This window comes from Choloepus didactylus, assembly GCF_015220235.1.
Source record: "Choloepus didactylus isolate mChoDid1 chromosome 23 unlocalized genomic scaffold, mChoDid1.pri SUPER_23_unloc3, whole genome shotgun sequence".
Lineage (NCBI taxonomy): Eukaryota > Metazoa > Chordata > Mammalia > Pilosa > Megalonychidae > Choloepus > Choloepus didactylus.
Genome location: NW_023637597.1, coordinates 160,838 through 186,803, shown reverse-complemented (window position 1 = coordinate 186,803; position 25,966 = coordinate 160,838). Strand labels below are relative to the sequence as shown.

Genomic DNA, 25,966 nt, shown 5'->3' with positions numbered 1-25,966 from the left:
AAATATAAAATAAAAGCAGAAAAGGAATAAAAATAAATAAGGAAAATAAGAAAAGTAAATAAAACTGAGAAAATAAAAAATAAGAAAAACAAAAAAGAAAGCAAAAAAGAAATTTAAAGAAAACAAAGAAAATAGGCAAAAACCTCACAACACCAAATGAGAAAACCACTAATTTTCATCAGATTCCCTCCCTCATCAATGAGAAAAGTTTCCTGAGCTAGAATAGTTGTAAACCCAGGTTGTAAGGGACTTGTATAGGATCTAGGAATTCCTAAATAAATAAATATTTTTAAAAATTAGAAAAAAAAGAAAAAAGAAAATGAGAAAAATAAAAATACTAAATATAGGAGAAAATAAAAAAGGAAAGATTAAAGAAATTTGAAAACAACAACAACAAAAAGAAAACAAACAAATAAAAAAATAAAATGGGAATTGTAAAATGATAAAGGGAAAAATAAGCCCAAGGCTATAGAGAAATAAAAAAAAAAAATTAAGAAAAAACAAAACAAAAAAATAAATTTAAAACAAATAAAATAGACAACCCCCCCCCCAAAAAAAACCCCAAACCCTCACAATTCCAAAGAGTAAATCACTAACCTAAGGTAGAAGAACTGCAAACCTAGTTTGCCAGGGAATATAGGGCTTGGAACTGAAAAAGAGAAAGAGGGAGAGGGAAAGAAAGAGGGAGAGAGAGGGAGAGGGAAAGGAAGGAAGGAAGGAAGGAGGAGGGAGGAGGGGAGGCGGGAAGGAAGGAGGCAAGGAAGAGAAGGGAGGAAGGGAGGAAGGGGGAATGGGAGAAGGAAGAAAGGAAGAAAAGGAAGAAAGGACATAGGGAGAAAGAGAAGAAAGAAGGATGGAAAAAAGGAGAGAGAAGTACCAATTGAACAAAATAAGGGAAAAATAAAATATTAGAAAAATTAAAATAGTATAAAGAAAAAGTGAGGAAATTTCAAAATAAAGAAAAAGGAAACATGAGTGGAAAAAATGTGAAGAGGAATGAATAAAGAAAGATATAAAATCAGAAAAATGGTAAAATGAATAAAGTAAAAATAAAATACAGAAAAAATGAGAAAACAAGATAAAAGTGAGAAAAAAGAAAAAGTGGGGAAAATGAAAATAAAAGATGAAGGAAAAGGTAAAATGGGGAAAATAAAATTAAAAAAAGAAAAATGGGAAAAAGGTGGAGAAAAAGGAAAACAAAAAAATTAAAGGAAACAAAGCAGTTTAGGGGTTTAGAATTAAAAAAGAACAGTTGTTTATGCAGTCACAGCAAGAAATGGATCAATCAACCCTGGAGATAATCCACAGGGGTTTTCTACCTTTTTGTTCTTAAGAACCCTTACTCATTATGTTGAGGACCCCACAACGAGCTTTTTCTTCATGTGACTTTTAACTGTGGATACCTACCTTGTTAGAAAGTAAAACTTTTCATTAACTGCTTTGGCTTTTAAAGATCTGAGAATGTCTACACTTAAAATATTCAATTCCTTTTTCTTTAAACTCTGAATGATTGGTCTCAAAGTGATGTCATGACAACAGGCATCAATATGTTATGCAAAAAATGTTCTGTTGTGTAATACACAATAAGGTACATTTTGAACATATATATGTGTGTGTGTGTGTATATATATATATACAAAGCAGAGTAGTAGTATATATTTCTTTCTTGTTTACAGTTTTGTCCAGTCTCTTTGGAGTAGATTCCTCCCAGATAACTCAAGGATATATTGGTTCTAGTGTCTTTAAATGTAGAGGTTGCAGCTGTGGGTTGAGAAAGCTAATCTCTTTTTTTTCTAAGGCAGCCATCCATCATGTTCTGTTGCCCTCTTATTCTGCATGGGTAGGGGGCTCCGGGTGCTGGACATGGCACTTGAACCTCAGGGAAGGGAAACAAGATGCTAATACATGACTTTAAGGAAAACTTTTTATTGAAGTATAATGCAGATGCAGAAAATGCACACATCATCAATGTATAGCTTGGTAACTATTCACAAATTGAACTCACCTAATTAACTTGCATCCACATCAAGAAACAGAAGGTTCCCAGCTCCCCAAACCCCCATCCTCATGTCCTTTTCCAGTCACTTTCTCCTCAATGGTAGCACTATTCTGTCTTCTAACAGCAGAAGTTTACATAAATGAAATCATATTCTATTAAACCCTTTGCATCTTCATCCTTCGCTCAGTGTTTTTGTGTTTCATCTATATTGTATACTTAGTTATTATAAATGCTGCAGAGGAACCCACTGTGTGTCAATAATACAGTTTGTTTACCTGTTTTAGTTACTTGACCATTGTCAGTTTGGGGATGCTTTGAATAGCTCTAATAGCTCTAATCATTCTTGTTATAGTCTTCTTTTGAGCATAGATAAGCTCTTCTGTTGTCCATATACATACAAATGGAATTGCTGGCTTATAAGGTCTGCATCCATTTGGTTTTAGTAGATACTACAGTTTGTACCGATTTGCACAGCACAGCAGTTTACAAGAGTTCTGTGTCCCCTCTAATGTTTAGTATTTAAAAATTTTTATATATTTTCAAAATTTTAAATATTTAATATTTTAACATTTTTAAATATTTAAAATATTTAGTGTCCCCTCTAATATTTAGTATTTAAAATTTTAACCTTTTTATGAGTGTGTAGTGGTGTAGCAATGTGGATTTAATTTGCATTTCCATGATGCCTGATGAAGTAGAGCACATTTCCATATGCTTATTGGCCATTTCCTTTCATGTGGTGTGCCGTTTTCTATGGGTTGCCTGCATTTTTCTTACTGAGTTTACATTTTTTATGTATTTTGAACATGGATTCTTTATTGGTTATGGCCCTATATTCATTTCCTCTCCTCCCTACCCATCCCTGTTAACTCTCTGATGTCATCTCCTACTATTTTACTCGCTGCTTGTTTCTTCCCAGTGATTGGATTTGTTCTTTGAAAATGTCAGGCTTACTTTCATCTCAGGGCTCTGCACTAGCTCCTACATCTGCCTAGAATTGTTTCTTCCAGAAATCCACATATCTCCCTCCCCCACTTCCTTCAGGTCTTGGCTCCAATGTCACCTTCTTAGTAGACCTTTCCTGATATCCCTACTTGGCCTTTCAGAACACCTTACACGTCCTATATGCCACCGCCATGTGTTGTTTTCTTTAAAAAATTGTATTAGTGGAGTGTTCAAGCATATACAAAATTAGAAAGACCCTCATGTTTCTATTGTCCATCATAAATACTGTTCAATACTTTTGAAATCTTATTTTATTTTATCCATAAATACTTCTGGCTGCCTCCTTAAGTGATAAGTACATTTTTTACACAACAGCCACCATCCCATCCCATCATCAAATCTGTCAAATTTAACAGTATCATATAATAACAGTCCATTTTTAAACTCCCAGGTTTCTAAAAGATGTCTTGTTACATTTGATGTACTTGAATAAAGATCTGAATCAGGTACACACATTGCTTTCATGTTTCTACAACAATATCACCATTCAAAACACTACCCATGAACTTATCCGCTTATTGTGTTTCTGTCTCTCCCAATAAAATATTCAACTTTATGCCAGCAGGAATGTTTGTCTGTTTTGTTCTTTGCTGTAATCTCCAGCACCTAGAAGAGTTCCTGACACATACTAGGCATTCGATAAATGTTTGTTGAATAATAAATGAAGTTGACAATATGGATGTAATACTCCCCAAGGAGTATGCTCTGTCAAAATGGTCAGATCTCTTACCTTCCAGCTCTAAAACTCTTGGCAACTTTTCTGAGCTTGAATTTTCTGAGCTTGAATTTTCTCAATTGTAAAACCTTCCATTTGACTACTAACAACCTTGCAGTGTTGTTGTGAGAATGAGACAAAATATGTGTACATTTCCTGGCATCTTGTACACTATCATTGTAGTTACTGTTTTTAATTTTCATTGTGACAGCCTTTATATAAGGCAAATCTAAGAGGCTTAAGCAGATGAAAAATTTGTAGTGAAGAATGTGGCCTTTCCCATTGTGAGGTCTGGGTTTTGTCCCCAGCTCCTGGGAGGAAACCTCTGAGCCTTAGAATTTCCCATGTCATAGGAGTGTCTTTGTTTTTCCTGGTGGGTTCCCCAAGCCATATGATGTGAGTCTGACCTCTGGGGAGTGGTGCAGTGGGTCTACTCTTTAGGTAGACCTGACACACAGAACTGAGACTCCTTACTCTATGCTTTCCAAATACTGGCCCATAACTCAGATAATTTTCACCATGTGAAAAGCAATAACCATCTAGTAGTGGAATAAAATCTTAATTCTATTTTTACAGCCAACAGTAGTTACATACTTACCATGAGCTAAGTGTCAATGCCTTCTAGCCATAGGCTGCCAGGAACACACCTGCAGTTGAACAGGTTGGGCTTATTTTGCAGTGAGGGAGAATGAATACCATGAAGAACCATGGAGCATCTCAGTATGAAGGTGTTAAACCTATTCTAGGATTTGGGCATGTGCTATGTGGAGGGTTTAGGGAGCAGGGTTTTACTTTGGGTTGGATATTGTTAAGAAGTGGGTAATTCTATGACTGGGTGACTGAATAAATCTTACCTATGGAAGAGTCTAGACTAGATAGAGGAGGCTAAAGCTGTAACTGGTAAAGGAGGAGCAGTAACTCATATGAGCCAGGAGAGGGGATATCTGGGTTGCACAATATCCATGTGTTGTCTGGATACAGACATGATCATGGAGTAGCCTTGTTTTGTCTTGATCCATTACAGCTGTAGAGTGGCCTTATCCAATGTGATGTTCTGTGAAATTGTTTATGTCCAACAGATGGACCCAGCTGTGAGAAATGAGTTGCCAGGCAAGTTCATAGCTAGACCAACTAGGTGATAGTACCAGATAAGCTCCTTCTCACAGAGATGGATTAGGTGCTTTAAAGATGTAGTATAAGTTCCTTAGAAAATTTTGAGTCATATTGTGGAGAACAAGCCATACATGAAAAGGTCCACTAAATGACCGATGTTGGTGTGAGTTAGGAACCGGTGTTAGAGTAGTTGGCAGGAGGAGAAAGACCATGGGCTGGGCTCACTGAGCCATCTTCTTGGGGACAGTGGGACTTGGAGTCATTGAATGATCATGCATTAGAACTGGGTATGCCTCTTAGAGAGCTTTCAATGATCCTCTTTCTGTCAACAAAGGACTGATGGCTATATGGCAATAGACTTGTACAAGGTCACAGAATTGTAAGTTGGGCTTTAAATAACTGTCAGTGTTAGGAAAGCAGAGAGGAAAAGGCCTTTAGGGGTGGCAGGGGTACTTGGATGGCTGTGAGAGAAGGTGAACAAAATTTATAAAGCAAAGAATATATCTTCTACATGATGGAGTGGGGTGGGCAAGGAGCAGGCCATTGTCTGGGAGGATGTTTTGTGCAGTGGAGTTGGTTTTGGGAAGAAAGGGCTAAGCAATAGGCTTGCCAGATAATGGAAAGTCTTACACGTCATTTACAGTAGAAAATGAGGAGTCATTGGAGGTTTCTGAAGAAAGTGTCAGGAGATCACAACAAATAGAGAGCATCCCACTTAATACTGATGTGCCTAATAGTGTAGGAGGTTCAATTCAGGGACTGTAAAGTCAGAAAGACAGTCTACTTGCCACAAAGGAATTGAGTTGAGCTGATTTGTGTTGAGAATTACATAAGCTTTTCTTGTTTTCTTGGTATATATTCAATGCTTAACCTAAGCTTAGACAAATGGTGTGTTTCTTTGGTTCTCATGAACTGTAGGGGGCAATGCTTGGAATAAAATCTTTTGACACAAATTTTTGTGCTTTTCCCGGCTGGAGGTGGTGATGAGTGGTCACTGGGTAGTGGCTTTCTTTGGAAGAGGAAGATTCAGGGAGGCCCCCTCCTTCCTTAGGCATGATTCTACTCCCTTCCCCAAGATCCTCATCCCTTCTCACGCAGATCCAGTTGGTGGCTGATCTGGGGCTGCAGAGGTGAGGGTGAGGGTCTCTGTATTACCTCCACATGTAACCCTCTGCCCTCCTTCTTCCCAGAGTTGGGTATTTCCATTTACCAGCTGCTGTCCAAGGGATATTTGTCCTCCTCCTCAAAATTTTGCACCCTCATCTTCTCCCACTTCCTTCCTTCCTTCTTAGGTGGAAGGAGAGGCTGACCCAGGGCTGGGAGTGGGGATGGACCCCATGGGGACTGGTCAGGCCTCCACTGTTCTCCCAGAGACAAGACAATGAGATTCTGAAAGCACTCATCCCTGCTGTTCCTCTATCCCCCTGCTTCCACTTGGTTGGTATTAAACTGGGCACCCTCTAGTTCCACAGCTATAAAAGTGGGAAGAGGAGTACACACCTGCTGCTGACAGCTTGTCCTTGCTGAGTTAACCCTCAGTTGGCCTGATTTAAGATGGGCCTCAAGCAGGCTCTCTGCCGCCCAGGCTCAGTGTGGTCATACATCCTCTACTCCCAACTTCATCTCCCAGACCCTCTCCTTCCAGCCAATACCAGAAGGTTCAAGTAGCAGAGGCAAAGGGAGAAATACAAGACTAAACAAATACAGAACTAAAGGAGAGAAAGCACAGAGAAGGCTGACAGTTCATGGTCCTTAAATGCAAGCAACAGAAACTGACTCATTGATTTTATGGTAAAGGAATTTGGGATAACGATATTGGGTACGTTGCAAAATTGCCAGATTGGGAGAACCAGGTTCTATGAAACACAGCTGGGACTTATGTCCACAACCACATGGATGGTACAGCTCATTTTGTGAAGTTGTGCTTCCAACACCTCCAAGCAAAATACTTTACAGCTTGCACCATTGGCATCTTTAGTCCTGGATGCTGGATACACTCAACCCCTGCTGACACCACTGCCCTAGGAATGCAGTGGGAATGAAGGTCCTCGGTCCCTACCTCTTTGAATCATTGGTTTCTGCTACCCAGTCTGAATCTTATTAGTGGGATGTAGTCCACTTGACCATACTCTTGCTGCAAGGATTCTAGGAAAGCAAGTGTTTGAGGCATTCACTGCATTTCCCAAACATATAGGGAAACATATAGGGAAATCCCAAACATATAGGGAATTTCAGATGCTAATCAAACCAAAACATTTCTCCAGTGTCTGTGATAAAAAAGCATACCATATCAGGATCAGTGAATGCCCTATAACTATAATATTACCAGAATGATTTCCTTTTGTGGTTCTAATTACCACATGGAAATTCCAAAAGAAAAATTATAAAAATGTTCCATTCTTTCAGTAAACAATTTAGCCACTGGAGAGAATTACATTATATTCCCATGATTAGATATTTATTTAAATATTATGGCCAACATCACAATAACATTTTTTATGAAACAAAATGTTTGGTGTGATATAGATAGATTGATATAGATAGATATAGATAAATAGAGGTAACACTAGAACCCTGGCAACATCATTTGATACCCCTCCCTTGATCCAGCTGTAACTAGAGCTGAATAACTTGGAAATTCCAGCTATTCAAAAAAATAAATTACCTTTTGGGTTTCAGTTAGTTTTAGATGATTTTTGGTCTCTTGTAACCAAGACCATCTGGAATGAACAAACAAATAATTTGACTAATTGGCACTTAACCCTGCTGATTCTATTTGTTTGGACTATAGACATAAATGGACTTATGTGAGGGTATTTTAAAATAATATCAGAAAGAAATGGGGTAATAGTAGCTGAAATGATTACAGATTTATTTTCATAACCTTCTATTTGTGAGGTTGATGATACATTTTATATTATTGAAAAATTTTCCTTAGTTATTTTGGTACAGTTTTTCCTAATGTGTATAGGTGAGATGCAGGCATGTTTTTTAAAAAGATGAAAGAGGTCCTACTGTATTTTTGAAAAAAGTATTTTTAAATTTTAGACAAGGTAGGCTTTATTCATTCCTGGAAGGAACTTGCTTTGAGAGAGATTAGATGTAAAGGTGTGAAAGAAAGAGTATATTTTTATACTAATAAATAATTTATGAATTGTGAGTGGGAAAAAGAGAAAGATTAAATCTGTGATTAAATAAATATTAATAAAATGAAATTAAGACATATAATCATCAGTCTTGCACTGATGCCCTTTTATCTTGTATAGCACACATATATGCGTGCATACCCAAACACAACACTTACTTTGCTCCAAGGGTTCTAGGAAACAAGATTAAAATTAATTGGTGCATAAAATGTGTATACGAAATTTGTGAGATACTTCTCAGTAATCATCAAAAAATGAAGCAGGATATTTGCCTAAGTTCTCTTCCATGCCATCAGTAAAATAACAGTAAAGGGACAAGTTTAAATAAAAAGAACAGGCAAGGAGACAATAACAAAGTTTTGGAAGGAAGAATGCAGCTGAATCAGGAACTTCTGAAACCTTCAAAATGAGGGAGTAATACAATAAAGAAGACCTGGGATCCCGACAATCTGAGATTCAAGATGTGAGATCTACAAATGGAACTGTCAGGAGGAAGGGAAAGGGAGCTCTCACAGCTTAGAGAATATACAGCCCAGATTGCAGCGAGAGAAAGGAGGGCTCCAGGAGTGGCAATGTCTCCAACAAGGCCACCTCATCCAGTAAGAACAGTAGGCAACCTACCTGGGGCCATGATACTATAAGAGGCCCAGAAAAATCTTTTCATTTTAATTTCTTTTAAAAACAGAAAAAAGAAGTTAATATAATAGTGATGGTTATATAACAATGAATCCAACCTAGATTATATTCGTCTTTAAACCAATGTAGTTGTACTATATGTGTGTGTGTATATATATAAACCTATCTATCTATCTATCTATCTATCTATCTATCTATCTATCTATATACATATAGGAAGGGACCAACTAAAGCAAAGGACCCCAAGACCCACAAAAGTCATAATGCCGCCCTGGCCTCCAGGAAAGAAAGAAAAAGAAAGGAAAAGAAAGAAAGAAAAAGAGAGAGGGAGAAAGAGAATAAGAAAGAAAGAACAAGAGAGAAAGAAAAGAAAGAGAGAGATGGGGAAAGAAAGAAAGAGAAACTGGATAGTTTCCTTTGAATATATTGAAAGGTAGACATCTGTCAGAATGTGGGGGATGGATTAGTAATAAGCACATAGAAAATTTAGCAAACAGAAATTAAGACAATGTATAGTCAAGGGAAAACAAAAAGTTCTATAAAAAGGAGATGTAATCCCAATACATTACAGGCTCAGCTGTGAATAGTACTTAATGTGTCAAAATAAACCCTGAAAATTGATAAAATAAAACATATGATATTACTAGAACAGGAAGATTGGGAAAGGGGGTATGTGCCAGGTTGTAATACACCCAACTCCTTATCTTCTAGCAGGAAAGCCATAGATAAGAAAACATGTTACTTTATTGAAATTTAAAATTAAATTAAATTAAAGGAACTATAGACATTGCTGAAAGTTAGCATACTTGAATTTTCTATTTTTTCTATTTTTCTTAGTGTTTATGCATTAAATTTTTAAACATTTAAGAAGTGCAAAAATGACTGAACTGCTTGTTAGGACACTTAGAAACCTTGGAAGACGTGCTATTGGATATCAAAGAGGAGACTGAGTACAGTCTGAGGCCAAAATGAAATTTGCATAGACACAAGTAATTGAGCAATCCATACTTCAAAAAAAGAAGACATTGGAGTTGGGATCATGCAACTAACAAGGGTCTGACCAGGATTCACACACAATCTAAGCTCATCATCACTAAACCCCAATACCTTAGTGCTCTGTGAGGTCGAGTTGCCACCCACAAGCCTGGACCTGCAGGTTCATTCACAGGACTTCATTAGTTTCCCGTTTTGATAACGAATGCGTTCTTTTTAAGAAAAATCACTCTTCCCCAAATACTAAGTAGATTGCAAGGAAGGTACCTAAAATAAGAAGCAATCGTTTCTGATGGATGTTCAAAATTGTTACTCACTTTCTAGGTTTCAAGTTGGGGACTTGTCAACGTCCTTAACGGTCCTCTAGGGCCCCGCCCCGCCCCCAGCCCCGGGCTCCTGACCCCCCCCCCCCCTGGCCTTTGGCAGCGTTTTCCGGTGCTATAGCCCAGCTTGCCCAGGACTTGCTCCCCCCCACCCCGCCCCGAGGGCGGGGATCTAACCGCGGAGAAGTTAAAAGACCTGGAGAGACTTCTGCCTAAGGAAAGATCCATTTGCAAATTCTCCCACAGAAGTGAAATGACCTCAGAGTCTGCTGCCAAACTGAAAGCACCATTGCGGAATGTGAGTAGTTTAGAGAAAAAGAACACTTCCTCCTGTTGGATCAGACTGTAAACAGGGGGCATAAAAGGGATGGCAGGAGCTGATGGGGACACCGGTAAGGCCCAGGATGTGTAGCAGAGACGGTATTTCATCACCAGGGCCTGGTTGTTTCTGTAGCTAATAGCAGGCCATTGAAAACAACCCTACTAGGACCCCGGCATCTCATTCCTAAAGGGGAGGAGAGACTTCAGAAGCAGAGACCCTTGAGCCGGGGAATCTCCTTCTCCAGTCAGCGGGGCCCCTCGGCATTGGGCTCTCAGCCAAGGGGAAGGCACTCCCACGGCTCTGCCGATCTGTTTATTGACAGGTAATAAAGGATCATGCTTGCAACCAAATTGATTTACGTACCCCTCAAAATGGCAGAAGATTTAGGCTTTGTACTTATTTTATTATTTTTGAAGGAAACCACAAACTTTCTTTAAAGCCCTGGGCCTGCTACATGTTGACAAAGAACACTGGGGCTGAGTCATTCCTAAAACTTAAATTCCAGACTCTATCCATTGTCTTTTAAATTTCTTATTCCCCCTATAACACACACACACACACACACACACACACACACACACAGGCACACACATTTTGTTCAGTTTTCCTTCTTGGTAAAGACTGAGATCTTGTTAATAATTCTAGGCATTCTAAAGTCACATTATCTTGAGATGAAAATGCCACAGTTCTTTTTAGAATTATTAACTGTGTTGTTTCCATAGAAAAAAATGTAAGGATATTTGTTTCCTGTCATTAAAACCAAATAAATCCCACCAATATTAATTAAAGACAATGAAGTCAATCATAAATTTTACAGAACTGATATTTTGGGTTTTTTTTGTTTGTTTGTTTTTTCATCAATATAATATCTCACCAAGTATGAAATCCAGAATTTTTGGTATGTTTGTTCAAATTGCCAAATATATTCTGCAAAATTATATAATTTTCTATATTTATATTTTTCTTCCTCCCCCTTCTACTCATACTTTGTTGAATTGACTTGAAGACCAGAAGCAATCACTTTCTGTAACTTAAGCTTTCCTTTATTTTTTTTTCCAAAATCAATCTAGTTAATATATTTAGGATTAATTTAGAATACTTAATGCCTAATTCAAAAGCAGGGAAAACCAAAACCTGTAGACAATATTTAAGAGAAGCAGCAAGAAGGCCACTTTCTTTCTAGGTCATAATTCTTCTAAACTGATCACCTGTAGTGTTACAATGTTGGATTTAAGCAACATCCAGGAACACAATCTTGCTCATTAAAAAAATAAAGGTTTTAGTTAAACATCACCATACGTGTGTGAAACCTTCTAACATTATAGCTGTGAAATTAAGGTGCAATGACTTGTTCATGGTCACATGGCTAATTTTGCAGAAGATTCCAGACTTTCTAACTCCCAGTTCGGTGCTTTGTCTAATATACAAAAATACTTCTAGGCTAATAAATATTTGTTTAAACTATCAGACCATTAGATACAACAGTCAAGAGCTTAGCCTAATAGGAATATAAAATCTTGGCACAAACATGAGTGACCTGGAATTAAGCCAGATTTACATATTGCAAATAAAATTCCATATATATGTATGGATGGATGTATGTTTATGTGTGTGTGTGTGTGTATATATTCAAGGGTATCTATTGAATACTGGACTTAAGTGTTTCATCAGACTTACATAGAACCAGAGGCTCCACTTAGAACTGCCAGGTGTGGATACATTCAAATTTTGTTAGTTTCTATGAAATTTCCTCAATGTAGATAGCAACTGTAAGGGTTAAACACTCTTCATTTATTGACAGCAATTTTATGTTATTTCTTAGAATATTTACACTATTTTGGTAGAATAATTGGTAAGCTTAGCAAAATGACACAAAGATGACAACTCCAAGCATAGCAAGATGTCTCTAAATATATCTGTTAGCATGAGCTGAATTTACTGCTTGTAATATGTTGTATTTCTCATTATCGACAGGACTTTTCAAAAGTAGGGAGATTATCTGTCAATAATAACTGCATGAAAGATAAACAATCAAGAAAGCATAAAATAATCTAGACAGTACAAAAATGAAATATTAACTGAATATAAGAAAGCATTTGTGGTGATATTTTTTGTGCAGAAAAAAATATTGGGCGGATTTGATCATAATTTGAAAAGTAAGCTAAATACCAAGTATCAGAAAACAGTTAAGGTTTCAATGCTACATAAAATAATTTTCTCTTAACTTTAATCAAACAAAAATTCACTGTTCAATCATATGTTGAGATGTTCTGAAGCAAACATTGACAAGAATTCTTGGAAAAAAGAAAATTAAGGGTAAAAAGATCAAACACCAAGTGCACCAAGTGTTTATAACACCTTTCAGACTTGTACTGCCTTTTACTGAAAGATATAAAGGTTTTTCCTAATCTTTTCAGTTCTATTTTAATGTCTTAAACCTAAGGCTACTTCTGGATCTAACACATGTAACCTTCTAAAACTGGTCAAAGTTAAACTTTTTTCCTAACTGTCAACTTGACCTCTGAGATCATCATTTAGTTTATAACTTACATTATTTGTCACCAAATAGCAGAATTATGTATAAGAATTATATTGTACTCAATGAATAAATATGAATATGGATATGCAATAGTATGTCTTAAGAAGTTATTAAAATATATACAATTAGCATTTATATTACACTGCTTTCAAGAAGCTGGAAAGCACAATATTTATGTTTTCAAAGAAGATAAAATTACTCTTACAGACCTGTGTTGTTTATGTTTGGTTTTTGCAGTTTCTAATAAAACCAGTTCATTTTAAGCCAGTCTTGAAGGTCTAAGCTGAAGGTGTAGATTTATAGACCTGATAATGACAGCTGTGCTCTTTTTTTAAGATAGGTATAATACAAAGCCAACCTCAATGCTTCTTTTCCCGTGCCTAAGAAGAGATGCTTGGTCATCGTTTTTGAAATGTTTTTGTCTTCTTACTGTAAATGCTGAATGACCTCCTTGTTAGTTTTGACTTCAGTAGAAAACCCACAGATTATGGCTATCATATTTACTGGGACATCTTGTAATAAATAGAAGATAATTTATGTACTATACCAAGGTACAATATAATAACATTTTTACTGTACCTCTCCATGTGCTTTTCATATTTTATAACATTTCAGTTGGTTGGAGGAAGACTGGAATAGTTCATAAAAGTCTAGCATTTAAGATCTGCATAAAGTTCATAGTGAATCTTCTAAAACACATTTAAACATTTGGAAGTGTTACAATCACAAGATACTATATAAGAATAATGATAATTGCAAAGGAAGCTTCATAGTCAATGAAAGTACAGTACTTTGCCCAAAATGCATAATGTACAATAAATCAACATAATATAGTTTACTTGTTAACCAGCTAGCTACAGTTCTTAAAAAGTTACTGCTCTAAAATCTGTACTTAGTAACCTTTCAAAATTGCTTTTAAATAAATTTCTTAAATTCTAGCAATAAACAAAAAGACAAAATATACTTAAACAATACTGCAGTTTATCAAAAGACATGTAAGAAATTTCAACTCTTACATCTTTGAGAGTTATAAAAATCAATGTTTTGGCTAAGTTATAAACAGGTTTATAATACAATATTTTGCATAACTCCGTATTGTTAATGACAACTATAAGATCAGAAGGGGATTTTTAAAAAACACTTAAATTTTAGCTCTGTTATTTATATATAGAACTTGTTCATGTTTGCCTAAATGTCAGTGTTACTATATCATCACTGATCTAATTTTAAAAGTCACATTCAAAGGATAAGGCAAAACCACCTATGAATTAACATATTTGTTTATTTCTCAGTTTGTGAAAATATCCTTAATTTGTTGATGTGGCCATCAAATTTCAACTCTGATTGCTGTGCAAAAAGAACAGAAGGCAATCTGCTTTGCAATTTTATAGTTCAGCTGCATACAGGCAATGTGCTATATGAAAAAAAATCACTAATCGAACTACAGGTATTAAATACTGAAAAAGTTAACAGTTTATTATATTTTATTTTATTTAACAATCTAGGAAGTTTGCAGCTATCAGCAGTTCTGGTGAACTTTCAGTGCAATTGTGAATTCGGGAATCTTGGTGGAGCTGTTAGTGTAGTGAACCTTGTAGATAAAATACATGCATACTTTTGATGGCACATGTGAAGGGATCTCTCTAAAATTGACCTCACTGGTTTCATTCTCAACAAACTGACCCAGCCACTCAACGTGGCTTTTATTGTTCCTGATGTTAGTGCATATTATCTTTTTATAATAAATTCATGACCATCAGAAGATATCAATTTGACGTATATGGCATCAGGGCCTTCACAGCCACCATAGGTTTTCTCTTTTCCATCCATTACATTCTTATGAAATTCTAGTTTGATTTCACAGGAACTTTAGTAGTTTCCTGAAAATATAACAGTGTAATACTAAGATTAATGTTGCGATAGACATAAAAATGTGGAACGCTTCACAAATTTGTATGTAATCCCTGTGCAGGGGCCATGCTAATCTTCTCTGTATCATTCCAATTTTAGTACATGTGCTGCTGAAGCAAGCACTCTTTTATAATTTTTTTATTAGAGAAGTTGTAGGCTTACAGGAAAATCATGCAGAAAATATAGAGTTCCTGTATTCTACCCCTATTATTGACACTTCCCATAATGGATGAAAGAAAGTTATTATAATGTTACTATTAACCATAATCCATAGTTTAGATTAGGGTTCACTATTTGTCTTGTACAGTCTTGTGTTTTTTTCTCCCTGGTAACATCTATACAACCTAAAATTTCCCCCTTTTAACCACATTCAAATATATAATACAGTTGTGTTAATTGCAGTTACAATGTTGTTCTATCACTACCATCCATTACCAAAATTGTTTAATCACCCCAAACAAATTCTATATCAATTAAGCATTAACTCCCCATTTTCCACCCTGACCCCTGATAACCTGTATTCTAGTTGCTGACTCTATGAATTTGCTTATTCTAATTATTTCATTATCTGTGTGATCATACAATATTTGTCCTTTTGTGTTGACATTATGTCTTCAAGATGTCACTCAACATGATGTCTTCAAAGTTCACCTGTGTTGTCACATGTATCAGAACTTCATTCCTTCTTATGGCTGAATAATATTCCATTGTATGTGTTTATCCATTCATTGGTTGATGGACACTTGGGTTGCTTCCATGTTTCGACAATTGTTAATAATGCTACAATGAATATCGGTAAGCAAATATCTGTAATACCCTCTTTGTGACAAATAGTAAATAACTGTCTTGAACAGAGCTAATTTAAGGAAGTATAACATTAGTGTTACCTCTGCCAAATACTGAGTTTAGCATGGGGTAATGCATGTAATACACTTGTCAAATACTGATGTTAACCAGACATATGCACAAATATACACCACGTATATAGCGTATACTTTTTTCTTTTGTCACTCTTGCCCATTTCCTTTGCAACTTTGCAATGACTGATAAGTTTATATACTGTTTTTGAGATTGCATTATTATCATAAAATGATAAGTTAAAAATGAAAACTTTTCTGAGCTTTGAACAAATGTGTTTTGACTATTTTCTCAGGGGCCGTGAGCACAAGCTCCCTGAGCCCACACTTGGTTGGATCCATCCTCTCATAAAAGAGGATGGAAGATATTAGGAGCAAGGCACCAAGGCTGAGCCAGGGGGTTTGTGTCTCACTTCCCACTGACATCTGTCACTGTGATAATGGTTGCTGTGCCACAGAGCACAGTAATACTCGGATTCATCCTCGGGTTGGGCCCCCTTGATGGTGAGGGCAGCTTTGTCCCCAAGCAGGGAGCCTGAGAATCTCACAGAGACCCTGGGACGTGACTGTTGGTACTGCCTATCAGACCCCGGGGAGCCTGGTAGGGCTTCTGTTGGATCCAGCTGGCGTAGTTAGTGGTGGTGACAGCCCCAGCACTGGAGCCACAGGTGAGTGTGACTGTCCCTCAAGGGGATGTGAGCAGTGAAGTTTCCTGAGTCACCACAGCCTGGGAAATGGCTCCTGAAAACAGGTGAGAAACCCCTTAGTCAGGAAAGGAGATGGAGTCAGGCAGGTTCCACGTTGCCTGTCCCCACCCCAAACTCAGAAAGTGCCCCCCCTGACCTGTGCAGTGAGCCAGAAGGGTGAGCAGGAGATGGGTCCAGGCCATGTTGGAGACTCCCCCAGTGCTGTGCTTTCCAAGACAAATCACCCCAGAGTTAGCTTCCCCATCTCTCATTAAAACCCTCAACTCCCTGTGTAGGGTTGGGCTTTCATGCAAATAAGCTCCCCTCCCAGGGCAACTCAGCAACTTGACCAGGCAACAGCTATTGAGATGTTTCATACCAGTGACCAGGTGTTAATCAGCTCAGAGGGCCAAATCCCAGCTGTGCGGGCTTTTTCAGGGCCTGGCCCCCAGCCCCCTCTATTGTCCATAGGGGGGTAGCACTGATGGAAGTATGCCCTTTTGTAGGGCATTCCCCTTCCCACCCCATCTCTTCCTCAGATCTTCAGTTTTTAATTCCCTCAGTAGATCAGTTTCAGTACCTGGATACCCTAATCAGGAAACTTGGGGCGGAGAAATTGTGTAAATGGGAGGCTTGCAAGCATCACAGGCTCCTGTTCTTCTTTTCTCAAATTCACACAACAGACATTGCTCTGAGTAGAAGAGGGAGCATCTTAGAGTCCCCTGTGACTGCAGCTGATATTGTGTGTATCTAGGCTCCTTGGCAGTTGACTTTCCTATGGTCAGAGGCTTGGTCTCTACCAGAGCCCAGTAGCATGGCCAGAACTTAAGTATTTTTAATTGACATATAATTCATATACTATACAATTCACCCTATAACCTGTACTGTTTTGTTTTAACTTCTTCAGCTTCTTTATACTGTTGTAGGTATACTATGTAGGTCCAAGATGTTTATATCACCCAAAAAGCAATACCGTATCCTTAGCAGTGATTCCCTACTCCCACTTCCTCTAGATACTGGCAACTACTGATCTAATTTATGTCTCTATAGATTTGCCTATAACAAACGGAACCATGTGGTTTTTTATGTGTGGCTTCTATCAAAAATCTTGACGTTTTCAAGGTTCATCTCATATATATGTACCACTTTATGTTTATGCCTTCATCAGTTGATGGACTCGCAGGTAATGCTTCTATGAACATTTGAGTGCAACTTTCTGTGTGGACGTGTGTTTTCAATTCTGTTGGGTGGAAGGAATTCCTGGGTCATATGATACTTATATGTTTTAACTTCTTCAGGAATAACCAAATTCCTTCAAAGCAGCCATACCTCTTTATTGTCCCACTGACAATGTATGTGTGAGATTTCCAATTTCTTCACATCCTCTCCAACGCTTACTATAATTCCTCTTTTTTATTTCTTCCATCCCAGTAGGTGTGAAATGAAATCTCATTTTTGTTTGGATTTGCATTTCCCTGATGACTAATGATGTTGGACATCTGTTCACATGCTTGTTGAGAAGACATATGTCTCATGTGTACTCAGAACTTTCTGTCAGAGGCTAAGCGCATGACCCATTGATCCCTCTGTCTCTCTTTTGTTCTCTCCATCTGTAGAGAGGGAAGGACTCTCCATGCAAATCCACCCCCAGAGCAGGCTTTTTCTAAGGCCCCCCAGGGCCCTGGAGCTAATGAAGGCCAAAGTGTTCCCATGGCTACTCTATCAGCCAGTATGAAGCTTCAGCAGGTGGGCAACTTGGGGATCAGAATACCTCTGTTAATGATTCCACTTTGCCTGGGTCCTGTGCACAAAGAAACAGGCCCTGTGGAGTGTGGAAGACCTGTTCATTGGTTCCTGCAGGACAAAATGGGAGAAAAAAGATCCAGAGCTTCCGGTCTTCAGATCTCAGGAAGCACAGGGCTGGGGGAGACCAAACAATCCCCCATGAGTGTCCTGCCAGTTCCAGGCATCACAGCCATGCCACACAGTGCATTGGGGTCTCCTTGGGGTGATCAAGAGAGATTCTTTAATGTTGTTTTGGAGAAGTGCTAATGGATGGGACTCCAGGGTCCTGAGCAGTATGTTTCTGCAGGTGGCCTACTACCCTGAGAGGTCTTAGGTAGCAGATCCTGGGGCAGAAGGAAAACAATGGTCTATCTTGAGATACACGGTGAATTGCTGATCCATTGATTACTCCAAGATTAACTTGTCTAGGGCCCAAGTTAATTTCAAAGGAGGCAAAAGAAAATCAGTATCTTCCGTGTGAAAATTCCCAAAGGCTAGATGAGCACCTCATTTTTAGGAAATGATAATTTCATTGTGATATTCAAAAGTTTGATTGAGGGTGGTAGGAATCAGATAAGCAGATGTTGGAGGTCAGATAGTAGGAGTGTGATTATGGACAGTTGTAATGTTTGTCTAAAATTTTGATAATTATCCACCATGGAGTAGGGAGTCTCTGGAGAATGGAACATTTTCTTTTCACCTGAAAAATTCCTGTGGAGATGGACTAAAGACCTGAAAATTCCTATAAGGGGATCTCAGGAAGGCCTCAGGGACTGCAGTAGCAGATAAGAAGCAGCAGAGGTGATGTATTTGAAGGATCCTCATCAGGGAGAGGCTGTGGGAAATGTCACTTGTTTGTTGTTTGGGGCAGGTTCTGAGAGAGGAAAATAAGTCTGTGACTAGGGGAAGTAGTAATATATCAGCTGCAGATCTATCACCAGTAACACAAGACTCACACTTTTGGAATTAAGATGAAGAACTGATTTATGGATGAACATGACTGAATTGGTGAGCATTTAAAATTCCAGGCAACAGTATTTACTCTTATTAATTTATTTCAGTACCTATGTTGCAGATAGGGCCTATTTCCTTTCTGGCTGTGTCTTCCAAAGAATTCCTATTCTGTCTCACTTTGCAGGCATAACCTGTGTGTTTCTCTTTCCCCCATTTAAGGAGAGATCTTGGTGAATAGTTTGTTGGGAACTCCTGGGGATGTAGAGAGGGAAGGCAGCTGAGTCAGCACAGACTGGGAGAGGGAACCTGCAGATGAACTCTCATGACAGAGAACTGGTTAAACTGTTGAGATCTGAGCCAGCCCTGAGGCCTGTCCCCATCTGTGCAGTGGGAGAGGAGCATGAGGAGGAGAGGAGTTCAGACCATGGTGGAAACAGCCCCTGATGCCCCAAGTCTAGAGCTGGGCTGCCCCAGGCCTTTCTTATTTCCTTCCCATTGGCTTCAGGGAGGATACGCTAGTCATGGAAACATGTTCCCTTGCACTAGTGACTATCAACAGAGGCATCTAATGGGCAGAGATGCTCTGACATTGCTGCTAGGGAGGGGCCTGCATGTAAGTAAGTTCTGATGGGAAACTCCACAAGCCTGAAAGCAGGAGAGTCTTCTAGAGACCACAGGTGTTGATTCCCTCCTCAGTGAGCTCAGGCCCAACCAGACTTGGAGTCAGTGGGACACTCAAGCATCTGTGAGCTCCCTCTACAGGAAGCCCCTAGCACAGCCCCACATTTCCTCCTCCTGGTCTCATGGAAAACTTCAGTCTCCACAAGACCTGGGTCTTTCTACCATTTCAACATTTCACTGTAATTCCTTACATGTTGATTGAGTGGTTCATGTGCCAAGCACTGGGCTCGGACTCGATATTACTAATGTTAATTTGCTCACCGAGTTTCACACAGGATTATGAAGGAAAAGCCAACAAGAAATAAATAATACAGTGAACATGGAAAATGTCAGGAGACAAGAGTGTGGCCTTAAGAGACTCTCAATATCTGGGGCATTTAGAGGAGGCTTCTCAGAGAGGGTATCTTTCATTTGGCCCCTTGAGGGACAATTAGTGTGGAGCTCACCAGGAGAGAGAAAGATGATGTATCCATTTTTAAGAGAAAGACATTAGCAAGTTACAAATTTATGAAGTTCACAGCAGAGTCCCAGAATGGCAAAGGCTTTGAGGTGACGTGGCTTATGAGAGAATTTGGAGGGAGGGACAGACCTGGGGACACATGAGAGATGGAGAAGGCCCAAAGAAGAAATTTTGAGGGGAAATCAAGAGGGACAAATGAATTTTGTATTGTTTGAATAACCCACCCTAGGAACGTTGCACAGATAGGTCTATTTCAGGGCTATTTATTAAATTTTCTGGTTTTAGTTTCTGTAGCAGCTAGCACCATTTAAAGTTAATTTTGCTTCAGCATATGTGTAAATATCGAACAGTGCATGCCCTAGTTGTTTTTCATTCATTTGCAAAATGATCTGTGCTATTCCTAGATTTAGCAATTTCCACATAGATCTTTTAAAATGTGCAAATCTCCCGGTTTGTAGACTGGTATTTATTAAAATTCACTAATTGAACTAATACATTAAATTATCTTTTCATTATTAAGCCATCATACCCTTCAACATGGTCTTGTTTGCTGAGGTCTTCTTTTATCTCTTTGATGGAATATTTAAATTCTGTAGGGGTGTTGTGTATTTGCTAAAAATGTCACTGTGTGATTGCAGGGAGAAGAGGCTGCAGTCACATCTTCATCTATGTCTATATGTCCAGTGGAGGGACCTCTGCTGATGTATCAGAAGCCACAAGCTGGGCTTGGTGTTGACTCCAGTGGTGACAGAGTAAGCACTGGACTGCTCAGGACAGAGACTAATGAAGGTCTAGAGCCTAGGTGAGCCTGGCACAGGCAGAATTGATAAGACTTTTGTATCTATTGATCCTGGCATGGAGGGATAGGCTGCATTTGGCCCATTCCATTGCCTTTGAGAGGGATTCTGTTTCCAATCAAGTTTTCTTCCTGTGTGCAGGTGAGCAGGCTAAGGGTGTGATTTCAGCAATAGCTCATTGTAAAGTTCCTTAAAGTCATCTATCCTTGGGAGGGCCTCAGGCCCTCAGATGCTCATAACCTGATAAAAAGGGTACAGCAATTGGAAAGATGCTTAGCATCATTTACGATTAGGGAAAAGCTTATCAAAACCACAAGTTGCCACTTCACCACCACTAGGATGGCCTAATCAGAGGATGGCCTAATCAGAAAGAGAGGTAAGAACAAGTCCTAGTGAGGATATGGACATACGGCAGCCCTCTGACATTGCTAGGTGGAATGGAAAATGGTGCAGCCATTTTGGAAGATAGGCTTCCAATTCCTGAAAATATTAAACATAAAGTCAGCATGTCACCAGCAAGTGCACTGTTAGGTCTCTCTCCAAGAGAAAAGAACTTATACATCAATACAGAAGCTTGTACATGAATACTTATAGTGTCCTTGTACATAATAGCCAAAAGATATAAAAACACACAATCTTCATCCACTGTTGAACTCATAACCCAAATGTGGCCTAGCCATACAATAGATTATTACTAAAGTGGTTAAAATGAGAAATATTGCATTGCATATATGATACTACAATTAAAAAAAAAACCCACCTAATGGAGTACTGGCCTGTGCTATGAGATACATGAACCTCAGAAACATGGTATGAAGCCATTAATTTAAAGAAGCCAGTCTCAAAGGAACATATATTGCATGAGTCCATTTACAATAAATGTCAAGGATAGACAACTTTATAAAGATAGAAAGTAAAATATTGGCTACCTGGAAATCAGAGAAGGGAGGCTGGGACTGAGCAAATTGGGATGGAGTCTCTTTGTGGGTCATAAAAATGTTCTAAAATTACAATATGATGATGGTTGCACACCTCCTTAAATATACTAAAATACATTGAATGCACACTCTAAAGAGGTAGATTTTATGGTAATCAATTACATCTCCATAAATCTGTTTAAAAAATGGTAAGGAGCTGTTATCATAGATCTTTAGAGTTGTCTGTGCTCTGAGTGTCAGAACCTGGGATGCTGACACTTGGGGACTCCACAGTCACCCTCTGCTGCTGTTTGTCACAGGCTGTCGTAGGGACAACCAGCTTCACTGGGCAGAGGCAGGTTTTTGTCTCACTTCCCCAAGGGCCTGGAGTACTGCGTCAGCACCAAGTATCTTGTCATAGGACTGGCAATGAAAAGTAGCCCCATCCTCAGGCTGCAGCCTAGTGATGCCCAGGGAGCCCGAACTGCCAGACCTGGAGCCAGAGAAGCAATCAGGGACTCTGAGGGTCAATTGCTGTTACCATAGATGAGGAGTTTGGGGGCCATACCTGGGAGCTGTTGGTACCAGTGCACAGAATAACCATTTCTGATGTTGGTGTTGCTCCCAAAGCAGGAGATGGTGACCTTCTGGCCCAGAGCCCCAGACACTGAGGGTGGCTGAGTCAGTACTGCCTGGGCCCAGGATCCTGGAATTGTGGGAGATACAGAGATGGTGATTCTGGGCTCTAGAGACAAGAGGAGAAAGCGGGGGCCCATGTAATGCCCCAATGCCCTTTCCCCTGGCCCCACATCCAGTTACCTGTGCAGTGAATGAGGAGGGTGAGGAGGAGAGGGGACAGGGCCATGATGGTGATGATCACAAGTCCTGCCTTCTATGAATCCTCAGCTAAGGTGGAACTTCCTCAAAATCTCTCCCAGCCCCTCTTTGTACTCTGAAAGAAGGGAAATCCATCCATGCAAATGAGAACCCCCAGCTTTCTGATCCCCACATTGGGCCCTGGATTAGGCCCCTCTGGGTAAGGAAAGGTGGAGGTGGGGAGATGGGTGGGACTGTGTGGGACCCAGAGTAGGGGAGATCTCAGCTGTGGCCCCATGAGCCCTGTCAGAGGGCACTAGGGCCCTGAGTGTTCCCTGGTGGCTGGGAACTTGTACAATGTGAGAGATGAGGTGACCTGAGCCCATCAGGGCAGCTCCTGCCTTCCTACTGCTCTGCCTTAGGGCTGGAGCAGGGGCCCCTTTATGGGCCTCCACATTCCATCAGTAATGTTCCCTGGGACACAATGCAGATGGTTTCTTTACATGAGTACTGGAGTTCCACAGGTGCCTCCCTTCCTATCTTCACTGTTGGAGGAAGGGAGGCCAGAGACTCCACTTCTGTCTTGGAAAATGAAGGTTAGTGTGGCCCTAGGAGGACGGAATCAGGGACAACAGAGGGCTGAATGGATAAATGGCATGACTAGAAGATTATGTCGGTTTGGTAAAGATGAAGAGAATCCCATAAAGTATATAGAGACAGAGTAGCACAGAGATGAACAAGGAGATCCAGGAGACAGGGGTTCCTAAGGACCCAAGTGATTGAAATTTAGAAAGGACGAGGAGCTTAACAGGGCAAGTACCATAGGAATCCAGAGAAGATGTCCCTGGGGTTGTCAGGTCAGGAGTTTCCTAATGGGTTGAGTGTGATCTAAAGATGCCACTGGGGCTGGAAGGGAAGGTGGCCGAGGCCACATGTCAGAAGGGTGAGGTGTGAAGGATGCCTGAGAAAATTGACAGCAGGAGAATAGACTTTAGGGAAGTCTGAATGCCAAGTGTTAGAAAATATGCAGATTCTGGATGCCCTTCTCTGAAATTCTCATATAAATCAAATCATGTTAATGTGCATAGTTTTATCAGAGGAGAAATTAAAAACCAAGTATATGATTTTATAACCCTGTAGTACATTAACCCATTTGTCTCCAACACAGTGTTTATTTAATGGTAATCCTGTCCTGTAAAATGGTCTTGACTAAGATTTACTATCTTACTGGTCCTCTCATTAATATCTGAGTTAAATATATTTGAAGCACTTAAATTTGGTATCTGAATGAGAGACTTGTGTTTACTATTGAAGTGACCCTTTTGGAGCTCATCCAGTGAGATGTTCAAGGAAACTCACCTGCCAAATCTATCTCAGCTCTTTCATCTGAAGAGTCAACTCTGTTTAAGTGCAGATATTTCATTACTTTGAACCCAAGTGGTACAAAAACTTTACATTTGTTGAACCCTGGTTTCTCTAAAAATTTTCTCCCCCCTCCACCTTTTTGTAAGAATGGGTAGCCTATGGAGATATGGGGTTATCAGTCTATTGGGGTAACTCAGCTTTGAAAGGGAATGATAACCTAAGGGAGAGTGGGGAGTTTGGAAAAAGATGAGACTAGGCCTGAGGACACAATACATAATTGTTGGGTAGACATAGAACTTTTCAGAGGGACACTGAGATGATGAGCCCTATGAAATGGGGGAAATACAAGATAGCCCACTCATCATTCTTAATAAATGGTTTCTGTACTGAAGGGACAGAGTTCTAGCTGATGCAGAGTCAGGCTAATTGTGATCGCAGCTTCTGTGAACCCAGAGGGGAGGGTGACTGAGGTAGCACTACCTGTGTCCAGGACCCACAGGCCCACAGAGGGAAGAATTGCAGCAATTACTCAAAACTGACCAGTGGGAGCAGTTGTTTTAGGATGAGAGCAGAAGGGTCCTAGCCTGGAGTGTGTGGCCAGAAGGAGTGGTTATTGTGTTGGGTGCCTGTGTCTGGTCCTTCCCCAAGGGAGGAGCAGGTGGAAAAGTGTTGCCCAGGTGAGGGTGAGATAGTGGCTGTAGGTGTCCCTTCTTGGGCCCACACCAATTCTGACAAAACTGTTCACTGATATGAACAATTATTTTGTTTGCAAGCTCCTCTTGTGATTCTGAATTACAGATAGATTGAAAGTCACAACTGATACTTCAGATTCTGATGATTGAGGTCCTATGATATTTCAAATGCACCATTGACAGAGTCAGAGATCATCATTCATGGAATAGTGGGTTGAACTGTGGACATGCTTACCCAGGACTCCATGTGAAGGTGTGGTCTTGGGTCCCATGTGGGAAATATACTGATTTAATCAAGGAAATAATCGCATTTATAATATATTTGGTGCCTACAATTTTTGCTTCAATAGGCTGGGCAACATTGCTGTCTTCCTTAAAGGCTTAGAGTGCAGGAGAGGGAGAAAATGGAAATGCACCCAGTGTCCAGGGGGATTTGCAGAGTAATCTAAGCACCCCACAGAGGACCCTTTGAGAGAGAAGAGAAATGAGTTGGGGCATTACCATAATTCCCAACAGATGCACTGTTAGGGAGAGGCCTGGGCTGATTGCCATCTCTGGGTTTACCCCATGGGAGGAAGCACCAGCTGTAACTTCTCTTGGGTCTCTTTTCAGGCCCCTGAGAAGACCAACAGCACCCCTAGGTGGCTCCCATGAGTCAATGGCTCAGGCTCCCAGCTCACTCCTAAATAATTATTGATTCATCTTTTAGCCAAATTTTCCCTGTTTTTCACTGGCCAACCCACTTTCATTGCTTATTTCTTCTTTGAAAATCTCCATCTGTATTTGTGTCTGTATTTCAATCTGTGTTCCCTGGTCTTAATCATTTACCTTAGGCTTCCCAATGACTAAGGAAATTACACCCATGTTCGCCTGACTCCATGTAGGTTATTTACTTTGAACCTCAAATTGAATAAACATCTATTTTAAGGCAGGAATTATTTTAATAATTTTATTCAGGGACTTTTAAATAGAAAATACAGACACATGACTAAAGCCTGGGTATTACATGTTTTCCTCCTAGATCTGAGCCCGTCCAGTACAGATGTGAGGTTCTGGAACATGAGGCAGGAAACAGAATCCAGGAACATTTACAAGCTGAGAAGCACTGAGCATCTCCACCCTGATGTAGCATCTCTTAGCACTGCTTATAGGTGGTGACCCCAGAGTGTATGATGAGGCTTCGTCACAGCTTTGTGTCCCCAAGGCTTTTGGGCCTGTGTGTGTGTGTTTGAGGTGGGGCGTGGTGTTGGTGAG

At 39.6% G+C, this 25,966-nt stretch overlaps 1 non-coding gene and 3 pseudogenes across 1 annotated transcript; all 4 read right to left on the bottom strand.

Annotated features, from left to right (window-relative positions):
• Nucleotides 1-14,284: 14,284 nt before the first annotated feature.
• On the bottom strand, nt 14,285-14,621 carry LOC119525035 (annotated as a pseudogene).
• Nucleotides 14,622-14,718: 97 nt separating this feature from the next.
• Nucleotides 14,719-14,825, bottom strand: LOC119525037. The gene has a single exon (XR_005214909.1). It is a non-coding gene; the product is annotated as a U6 spliceosomal RNA (small nuclear RNA).
• Nucleotides 14,826-15,927: 1,102 nt separating this feature from the next.
• On the bottom strand, nt 15,928-16,448 carry LOC119525012 (annotated as a pseudogene).
• Nucleotides 16,449-22,181: 5,733 nt separating this feature from the next.
• LOC119525034 lies at nt 22,182-22,704 on the bottom strand (annotated as a pseudogene).
• Between the last annotated feature and the right edge of the window lie 3,262 nt (nt 22,705-25,966).